General features: G+C 36.5%; 1 non-coding gene across 1 annotated transcript; it reads left to right on the top strand.

The window, feature by feature from the left end:
- Positions 1-3,749: 3,749 nt before the first annotated feature.
- Positions 3,750-3,813, top strand: LOC119472562. The gene has a single exon (XR_005201708.1). It is a non-coding gene; the product is annotated as a small nucleolar RNA SNORD37 (small nucleolar RNA).
- Positions 3,814-11,405: the final 7,592 nt, after the last annotated feature.

Here is an 11,405-nt window from a genome sequence, read left to right as displayed (position 1 = left end):
TTTAGAAAAAAATATATAACAGAAGCTCAAACACATTCTGTTTTCTCTTTACAAAAAAGTCACCAGAAAGCTAAAAGTTAAATTTTATAAAATACATCTATCAGAAGCTCAAATTCAATTTACAATTTTTACACCCCCCAAAAAAAAATCACTAGCCAACTTTTTAAAGAAAATTGTGACAAAATATTCAGGGGCACATATGTATATATATTGAGATACATCCTTCACATAAAGAATGAATGTCAATCCGCATTAAATATCACTTCAAATATATTTAGATGCTCTTTGAGATAAGAAAATACTAAAAACATCTATATTTGAAATTGACTTCAGTAGTCATTAGTTCAACCACAATTTTTCACACAAACACACAAAAACAGTTTCATGTTTTCAAAGTAAAAGTATTTGTGTCATTTTGAGTTGTCTTTGAATGTTTTTTCTGGGTAGTCTTTTGTTTTTCTATATTTTTCAGTGTAGAAACTTGGCTGATAAAGTCATCAAACAGTTTTCATTTTATGCATTCCTATTTAGTTTTTGTCTATTTCTCATCATTCATTGATGATACAAACAGACTTGTCTTTTGACTGAAATTCTTTTTTATAGCTCATAATTTATGAAGAACATGGCCTTCTGTGATAAAGACCCATCAAAAGCATCATTATGCTGCATTTATCGGCATTGAACTGCCTGTTTTATCTGTTAGTATTTAAAAGGTTCTGCTTTTTTTTCCTGTATCTGGCTACAGTCCTCTAATTCATATCATCTTCTCGGATGAGGTTTTGCCTTAGACTGTGGATCAAAGAAATCACATTATTAAAATTATCTTCAACATTCAAAATAAAATTTTTTTCCATGCAATCTTATTTTTTTGGTGAAGATGGCAAATGAATATCATTTAGCCCTTCTGATGCTGATCTGATCTTTGGTACCTATTTCCTCTGGTAATGTGTTGCTATACGAGATGTACTGAAATAAACAATTTGTCCTTCGGTTCTTTCAATCCTGTGTTCTTTATCTGTTAATGGGGTTCCACATGCTTTGCTTTTCAAAACTCCTCAAGTTGCTGCATTGAATGATAAATGTTCTGCTGAACACCAGCCATTGTAATCTGCATATTAACAACAAATGAGTAAAAATGGTTGGAAACGGGGTTAAGAATTTAAATGAAGTAATGTTCAAAGTAAAGAAAAACTCGGAATGGAGGTGGACGGAGGCAAACAAAGACACTTCCAAGTTCTCAGGGTTCTCCACAAACTTCTACTCATTTGTTTAAAATCTAGAATTTGTCAGAGTGAATGAAAAATCCTGTGTTGAAGCATGACATGATTAATATTGTGTGTTGTTATTCCTTCTCATCTCATTAGTGGTGACATGTATATTGGGCTCTTCTGCATGATAACTTGATTTCTACCTTCCCTGACATCCCAAATTCGACTCATCACTGCTGATTTAACCTTAGACGTGCATAATATTTACAAAATGCTCAGGAACAGGAAGAATTCAGAGTTAGAATAAGAAATATAAATAAGGTACAAGAACCAAGATTTCTTTGGTTATAGAACCAAAGGGAATCTTTGAAAACATATAGTTAATTTCTTTCCTTTTGGCAAGATAATGCCTAAACCTGCCCTAAAAGGTAGGTGTTGATCCTCCTTTTAAAGCCATCGAGCAAAGAAAATTATACAAAATACCCTGGTGACCTGTTCAGGGTGTCTCAATCCTATTACAAACAAATTCATGTCATATCTAACAACTTCATACCAAATGTCCTAATGTTGAAAACAAAACAGAGACCTTATTTATCATGGTGTAGTGGAAACAGCCCTGGAATCAGAATCTGAACAACTGAGTGATTGCCTCTTTCTGGTTGTGGGCATATTTCAAGTCATTGAACTTCTCTGAGTCTACATGTCTTCATCTGACAGAATTATATCTGGATAATTTTCTTATGAAAGAATTATGTGCATTAGTTTAACTTTACTGTCATTACTATTCTTCTTAAATACAAGAACATACTCAGCACCTCCTAAGAAAGGAGCCCTTTGTTGGTAATATGGAAAACAGAGGCATACTGTATGGTCTCTGTCACTAAGGAGCTGAGCATTTCATAAAGAAAAAGAGACATATCCAAAAATGTGACCTAAATTGATAAAATAACATATTGCCACATATTAAATCACGAGTACAAGAAGTAAGTTCTACTGGAATTCAGAGGAGGGCAATCTAATATTTGCAAAAGCAGCCAGGAAGTCGGTGTATTCCTGAAGGCTGGCACATACAGCTTCTGAAAAGAAGACTAGGCCAAATTGAGACTCATTTCTTAAACACAGTATTTTGAACTGAACAGAAATTAATTGGCAGTGAAATGAACCCTTGTAATGCCTTGTATTGACAGTTAGGATGTTACTCAGTTATTCATTCAGTAATGACAATTTCTTTACGATGTGCCAGATTAAAGAGATATATAAAGTAAAACACAGTTCCATTCTAAAAGAATCTTAAAGTTCAGTGGAAGAAAACTGAAACTGAGATAAATAAAATGATTTTCCTACTTGGCCCAAATGAAAAATAGTAGAGCCAATATTCCAAATTAGTTGTGAAGAGCTCCATATACAGTTCTCTTTACACACTGTACCTCAGATCTACTCCCAAATTCCACTTTTTCCCCTCTCTCCCTCCCCCTCGTCACACACAAACATACACACACACCACATACATATGTAGGTGAGGATGTAGCATGACAATATAGAATAATAAACTCTGTAGGTTTTAAAAAATTCTTCTATCTTTTCCTTCACCATTCAGGCAGAAAGAAAAACTTACATATAGTGAACATGAGAAGAAATAACATGAAAGAATAAAGGCCCAATTTGCTGGATTTTAAAATTTTAGATAGATTTTGAAAATATCTAGCAGAGGTAATAATCTTGGGAGTCAGAAATTTAATTTTCAATAAATAAGCATTTAAGAAAAAAGGGATTTTTTTAAAATTTTCTTGTTCTAAGCAGTTTTAAATATTAAAAATATTGAAAGTTCAAAGTATGAGTTTATCACTAAAACTTTGTTTTATACAATGTTTACACAAGAATGGTCTGCAAGCCATCTGTATCAGACATGTAGTATGTGTCATAAGTTAAGGTTATAGAGCCATACCCTAAGTCTACAAGGACAAAGACAGGAATATGTATCTTTATACACAATCCAATTTTCCTTATCCATTGTAAACTTTGAGTAGCTCTGCTTAAACCCCATCATGGAGAAGAAAAACATAAAGGAGGAGGACATGGAGAAGACAAGATGAGATAGTCATTTTTCTGCTCAAAGTGGGATATGTGTTCAGCCAGGAAAACAGAAAGAGAACTGGAGGGACATAACTGAGGTAAAGATAACTGTAGGTCCCTGAGGAGTGTCCAGAACTCCAGCTAGGCTGAAAGCAACAGTTCGTAGCCAGGTGTGGTGGCTAACACCTGTAATCCCAGCACTTTGGGAAATTAAGGTGGGTGGATCACTTGAGCATAGGAATTCAAGATCAGTCTAGGCAACATGGTGAAACCCCATCTCTACCAAAAATTACAAAAATTAGCCAGGCGTGGTAGTGCATGCTTGTAGTCCCAGCTACTTGGGAAGCTGAGGTGGGAGGATTGCTCGACCCTGGGATGTTGAAGCTGTGGTGAGCTGAGAGCATACCACAGCACTCCAGCCTGGGCAACACAGCAAGACCCTGCCTTGAAAAAAAAAAAAAAAAAAGAGTTCATGATAAGTAGCATTTCTTCAATTTGATCTGATTGTATTGAAGAAATCCAGCATCTGAGTCCCATGGAGAAAGAAAAAGAATAAACTTGGGACAAAGACACAGAGATGCATAAAGGGGAGACAATAGAAAGAGACACAGGAGCAAATGGCCATCTGCAAGAATAGAGGCCTGAACACGTACTCTCCACACAGCCCTCAGAAGGAACCAACCCTACTGACACTTTGATTTCAGACTTCTAGCTCCTGGTGTCATGCAAAAATGGGATTTAATTACAAAGATTACATCTTCCAGAGGAAATACAGCCTGGAAAGTCAGACTCCAGTGATCCTTTCAAATTTAGTCAGGATTTTCACTGCTCTGTCACCGAAGGACATAAGTGGTGAATATAGGAGGCTAGAGACTGACTTTGAAGGCCAGGTGACAAGAGCTATACCTCAGCTAAAGGCAGACAGGAGCACAAACGGTGTATAAACGAAATATCCCCCAGATGCCTGGAGTACACACATCCTGTTACTGTTTCCTGTGGTGCAGAAAGGTGAAGAATCAGGGAGGGAATCCTGAATCAATTGAGCACTAGTTTTCAAAATACTTCTCATAACGAAAGTGACTGAGTGATCTTGGATCCACAAGCACTCACCATCAGCAAAAATCTGAGCTTGAAAATGTATGCAGGTATAAAGAAACAAAGGAAGATATATTTTTTCCATGGCTAAGTTTGTAACAGTATAAATACTATATGATTTTCATTTCAGGAAATGTGCTTGGTACTTAAGAGTTGGGAATACAGGGATGCATGTCTGTCACGTATTGACTCATTACTGGTGTCAAAGCAGTGTGAGGCACATTGCATGCATCATCACCATCCTGCACATCAGATCTACATATAAGTTTCATTATCAATCCTCAGCAAATTAACAAACTGAAGATTAGCAAGATTTTGTAAAGGTCACATCATTGCTGATTGGTTGGCAGGGATCAAACCTAGATCCACTCAACTTTGTTGCCTGCCTTTTATTCACAAAGCCATAGGAAGTTTTGGGTAGAATACGTAAGAGAGGTATCAAATTGTAATAAATAATTCAGTAAATGCCATAAGAAATGTCCAGATGGAATGAAGTAGCAGTAGGGAGCAGGCATCACTACTACCAAAGGTCTCAAGGAATGTTACATAGGATAGTCATATTTTTCTTTGCTGTTTTGAGCTAGGATGAGAGATTCTGAAGCAACAAATGGAAAGGAAAGGTGTTCCAGAGGAAGGAAATCATATGCCAAGCCTAGGGTGATGAGAGTTATGGCTTGTGCAGAGAAGGTTGAGAAGTGGTCTACCCAAAGACAGCATAGGTCTGCCAGGTAGTAGGGGAACTCTATGCTGGGGAGGTGGGTTGAGCCAGAACATCAAGGCATTGCAGAGTCATTGAGCTTTTTAAGTACAGAAATGATGGGCTCAAATCTGCCTTTAGGAAGGACTAACTTAGAAAAGTATAGAGGCTATATTTGGGAAGTCAAAGCCTGTGATCATGTGATGGGCAGACTGGAGGGGATGGCAGCTTTGTGGTGATCCCAGGAGGAAGATAGAAGCAAGAGAGACCAAGGCACAGATTTCAGAGTCTTTCCTGAAGCGGAATTAGGGGATGGCAGCTTTGCAGTGATCCCAGGAGGAAGATAGGAGAAGCAAGAGAGACCAAGGCCCAGATTTTTGAGTCTTTCCTCAAGTGGAATTAGCAGACTTTGGTGACTAATGGTAGGTTTGGAGGGCAAAGAGGTGCATTCTGGAGAATCTCTAGGTCATTATTTTGTGAGACAGAGTAGATTGGGATAATTTCCTGTATTGTTTATCAATACAGGATATCTGGGCAAAACCAGCAGTGTGGTCATCAGTATTTGCATGAGATATTACAGGGAGAATTGTATACAGGGAGATGAAAAGCTGATTAAGGAGCAGAGGCCAGAAGAGCAACATTTAAAAACTTAAGTATAATGGAACTCTTGGCATGTCTTTGCTCAGACTTTATGCCATTCTTTCTTAAAATAATGTTCTAAATATTCAAGAAATGTAAGGTTTTAGTGGAAAGAGTTCTGACGTAGTAAGGTTTTAGTGCCAAATTTGGCATTAATTAATTATGTGACCTCTGACATATCACTTAATCTAACTCAGACATGGCATCCTGATCTAGGAGATCTCCAAGGACTCTCTTTCTTGCTTTAAGATGCAATGATTCTCACTGATTTCTTTAATTAGAGGATTTTAGGTGAAGTATATATTACATTATATTATAGGTAATGGTGTCAATTGCTCCACAAGTATTAGCAATAAGAAAAATATTAATGATAATTCTAACTTTATGACTATGGAACTTTCAAGATTTTATAACTCAAAGTCATGGGTCTTTCTCTTTCTACAACTGAGAACAAATTCTATACACTAAAAAGATGTTGCAACAGACTAGTAATAAAACAAAAGTCATCAGGACTAGGTAGAAGTTTTCCCAATCATCATTGTAATTTATTAACGTAACAGTCATCATTAAAATGCCTATAAACAGAGACTTTATACAATATAAAAATTTCTTCATTTGAAGAGATTATGTTCTAACAAGAAATAATTTATGGATTCAGCTAGACATTGAATTTTAACAATGAAGCCTCTTCAATGAGGGAGAGAAACGATTAATCCCATAGTCTTGCCCTGAGCTGTAGATCTTCTCATCCCAAGTATCACCCATAATAAAAATGCTCCATTATCTTAGACCCTGTGCTCTTCAAAGAGAGAAGCTGTTGTTGAGTCTGTCTTACAACTTATCATTTAATAAAATGACCTATTTCTTAAAAGATGCTCCACTCTCTTAGAGCTCAGAGGAACTCAAGTGAAGACTTTACAAGGTGAATTAACAGCCCAAAGCACAGCCTTATGCCAAGCTAGTAAGTCAGAGAAAATCATTTTAACCTTCATCCAGAAATTAAATGGTTATTGATTCATATGGAAGATACCGTAACCTTTCAGATTAAATTAAGAAATGTTGCTGAACACAATTAAAATTTTTTGAATGTAACACTGTTTGCAGAGTGCATTTTTGACTAAATTTCATCTCTGAGGTTAATTACCATGTCTAGGGTCCAGGAATAATAGATTAAGTGGAAAGTTGGCTCCAAAAGTTAAAGAATGGGGAGAAAGCAAGAAGTATTAAGAAATGATTTATGTCTTACTGATGAGTTTGAGGGAAGAAAGCCAAATAACCACACTACTCTTCTATGCTAAAAGTTTTAAGCTAAAGTGGTAATATAAAATTAACAGGATGTCCATTCCTTTCCGTGGGGTTGAGGCAACTCCAAATTTTTCTCACAATTAGGAACCACCTCATTCCTGCTAGTAAGACTAAAGATATCATGTTGATGCAAAAGTAATTGTGGTTTTGATGTTACCATCATTGAAAGATCCGGAGGCACTCCAGCTAGGTAAAGAATGTGGGTAAAAGTGAATTCTAAGCTCTAAACACAAACCCTGTCTCAAAGTGACAATAGTAGTGTAATATTCTAGAAAGACTAAAAATAGCTGAGTTTTTTTGTCTTAAATATGTGATTAACTGGCTGATCTTACACAATACCCAACTTAATTTTGCTGCATTTTTTTCTTGTCTGCAAAGTGAAGGGGTTAGGGCTCGTGACTTCTAAAGTTGTTGCAGTTCTATAATTTGTAAATGATAAACACACACACACACACACACACACACACACACACACACACACACGTGTGTGCATTTCCTTAAGCTCTATTCTAAGGACTCGTACTATGACCCTGCCTCACCAGAGCTATGCTGGGTAGAGAACATATACTTTTAGAAAACCCAACTGAACTTCTTTTCATATAAATCAGGTTTCCAGAATGAAAAACACAAGCATTTCACAGTGAAAATAGCAAAGAATGTGTACAAGAAAAAAAAAGACTAAAGGCCTTCATGACACTTTCAATAAAGAGATGCCCTGGTAACTTTTACCAGTTAATTGATGCATAAAAGTTTGTGAAGATTAATGCACATCAAAATCAAAACTAAATTGAATTTTTGACATTTTTACAAATAAAAACCCCAAAGAATACATAGGTGCCTTTTGATTTGTCACAGCTGGAAGACTCTGAATCATGAAGTGCTCTAGGAGAGACCATTAAATAGCGTTAGATGGTTTGTCAGAGTGGAGGAAAGGTAATTGAAGAACCAAACTGTGTGTCTGTAAAAACATTGCATTTTAAAGTATTTTATCAAACAGAGATAAAGTGGGTTTTTTCTTATACAACTAAAGCACAAAGTGTTGATAAAGAAGTCACAGGAAAATTTAATAGTTTAAGTCTTTAATTTTTCTTATGAGGTTAGACTCATCTTTGCTTAAAAATACTTCTAGTCTACATTTAAAAATTATTGGTCATCTAAGTTATTTGTATCTTCTGCGTATGAGCAGAGAAAATATGTAAAAGTCAACAATTATTTTATGGGGATGATATTTTAAAACAGCCATATAGTATGGAATGAGTATAGTAGGTAAAATAAGAACCAAATTCTTAATATCAATTCAGTAAGACTATAAATATGAAAATAATTTCAAATCACCTCATTCTGATACTCTTTGCTTCAGTCTCAAGGGCAATCACTGATTTTAAATATACAGATATAGGCATACATTTAAAATCATTTTCTAAAATGAGTTAGGGAGGATTCTCTCCTTTTGTATTGTTTAATACAGTTTCAGAAGGAATGGAACCAGCTCCTCTTTGTATGTCTGGTAGAATTCGGCTGTGAACCTGGACTTTTGGTTGGTAGGCTATTGATTGCTGCCTCCACTTCAGCCCTTGTTATTGGTCTATTCAGGGTTTCAGCTTCCTCCTGGTTTAGTTGTGGTAGAGTACAAGTGTCTAGGAATTTATCCATTTCTTCCTGGTTTACTGGTTTATGAGTAGAGCTGTTTGTATTAATCTCTGATGGTAGTTTGTATTTCTGTGGGATCAGTGGTGTTATCCCCTTTATCGTTTTTTATTGCATCTATTTGATTCTTCTCCCTTTTCTTTTTTATTCATGTGGCTAGCAGTCTATTTTGTTGATCTCTTCCAAAAACCATCTCCTGGATTTATTGATTTTTTGAAGGCTTTTTTGTGTCTCTATCTCCTTCAGTTCTGCTCTGATCTTAATTATCTCTTGTCTTCTGCTAGCTTTTGAGTTTTTTTTTTAATCTTGCTCCTCTAGTTCTTTCAATTTTGATGATACGGTGTCAATTTTAGATCTTTCCTCTCTTCTCTGGTGGGCATTTATTGCTATAAATTTCCCTCTCAATACTGCTTTAAAGGTGTCCCAGAGATTCTGGTAAGTTGTGCCTTCAGTATGGTTCGTTTCGAAGAACATCTTTATTTCTGCCTTCATTTCATTGTTTATCCAGTCAACATTCAGAAGCAAGTTGTTCAGTTTCCAAGTGGCTGTGCAGGTTTGAGTGTGTTTCTTGATCCTGAGCCTGATACCAAAACCAGGCAGAGACTCAACTAAAAAAGAAAACTTCAGGCCAATATCCATGATGAACATCAACGCAAAAATCTTCAATAAAATACTGGCAAACAGATCGCAACAACACGTCAAGAAGCTTATATCCATCACGACCAAGTAGGCTTCATCCTGGGGATGCAAGGCTGGTTCAACATACGCAAATCCATAAATGTAATCCATCACATAAACGGAACCAAAGACAAAAACCACATGATTATCTCAATAGATGCAGAGAAGGCCTTCAATAAAATCCAACAGCCCTTCATGCTAAAAACTCGCAATCAACTAGGTATTGATGGAACATATCATAAAATGATAAAAGCTATATATGACAAACCTACAGCCAATATCATACTGAATGGGCAAAAGCTGGAAGAATTCCCTTTGAAATTGGACACTAGACAAGGATGCCCTCTCTCACCACTCCTAGTCAACATAGTATTGGAAGTTCTAGCCAGAGAAATCAGGCAAGAAAAAGAAATAAAGCATATTCGATCAGGAAAGGAGGAAGTCAAACTGTCTCTTTTTGCAGATGACATGATTGTATATCTAGAAGACCCTATTGTCTCAGCCCAAAATCTCAAACTGATAAGCTACTTCAGCAAAGTCTCAGGATACAAAAATAAATGTGCAAAAATCACAAGCATTCCTATATACCAATAACAGACAAACAGAGAGCCAAATCAAGAGTGAACTCCTATTCACAATTGCTACAGAGAATAAAATACCTAGGAATACAACTAACAAATGATGTAAAGGACCTCTTCAAGGAGTACTACAAACCACTGCTCAACAAAATAAGAGAGGACACAAACAGATGGAGAAACATTCCATGCTCATGATTAGGAAGAATCAATATTGTGAAAATGGTCATACTGCCCAAAGTAATTTACAGATTCAATGCTATCCCCATCACGCTACCAATGACCTTCTTCACAGAACTGGAAAAAACCACTTTAAACTTCATATGGAATCACAAAAGACCCCACATAGCCAAGACAATCCTAAGCAAAAAGAACAAAGCTGGAGGCATCACACTGCCAGACTGCAAGCTATACTACAAGGCTACAGTAATCAAAACAGCATGGCTGTGGTACCAAAACAGAGACATAGACCAATGGAACAGAACAGAGACTCCAGAAGAAACACCACACATCTACATCCATCTGATCTTTGACAAACCCAGCAAAAACAAGCCATGGGGAAAGGACTCCATGTTTAATAAATGGTATTGGGAAAACTGACTAGCAATGTGCAGAAAGCAGAAACTGGATCCCTACCTGTCACCTTACACTAAAATTAACGCCAGATGGATCAAAGATTTAAACATAAAACCTAACACCATAAAAACTCTAGAAGAAAATGTAGGCAAAACTATCCAGGACATAGGCATAGGCAAGGACTTCATGACAAAAACACCAAAAGCAATGTCAATAAAAGCCAGGATAGACAAATGGGATCTAATTAAACTCTAGAGCTTCTGTACAGCAAAAGAAACCATCATTAGAGTGAATCGGCAACCAACAGAACGGGAAAAAATTTTTGCCATCTACCCATCTGACAAAGGGCTAATATCCAGAGTCTATGAAGAACTAAAACAGATATACAAGAAAAAAACAATCCCATTCAAAAGTGGGCAAAGGATATGAACAGACATTTTTCAAAAGAGGACACATATGAAGCCAACAAACATACGAAAAAATGCTCATCATTACATTTCTCATTAGAGAAATGCAAATCAAAACCACACTGAGATATCATCTCATGCCAGTTAGAATGGCGATCATGTCTATCGTTGATGGGCATTTGGGTTGGTTCCAGGTCTTTGCTATTGTAGACAGTGCTGCAATGAACATTCATGTGCACATGTCCTTATAGTAGAACAATTTGTAATCCTTTCGATATGTACCCAGTAATGGGATTGCTGGGTCAAGTGGTATTTCTATTTCTAGGTCCTTGAGGATTTGCCACACTGTCTTCCACAATGGTTGAACTAATTTACACTCCCACCAACAGTGCAAAAGTGTTCCTATTTCTCCACATCCTCTCCAGCATCTGTTGTCTCCAGATTTTTTAATGATTGCCATTCGAACTGGCATGAGATGGTATCTCAATGTAGTTTTGATTTGCAT

Source organism: Cebus imitator, unplaced genomic scaffold (genome assembly GCF_001604975.1).
Source record: "Cebus imitator isolate Cc_AM_T3 unplaced genomic scaffold, Cebus_imitator-1.0 Scaffold104, whole genome shotgun sequence".
In the NCBI taxonomy this organism is placed as follows: domain Eukaryota; kingdom Metazoa; phylum Chordata; class Mammalia; order Primates; family Cebidae; genus Cebus; species Cebus imitator.
This window is presented reverse-complemented; position numbering and strand designations above follow the sequence as displayed.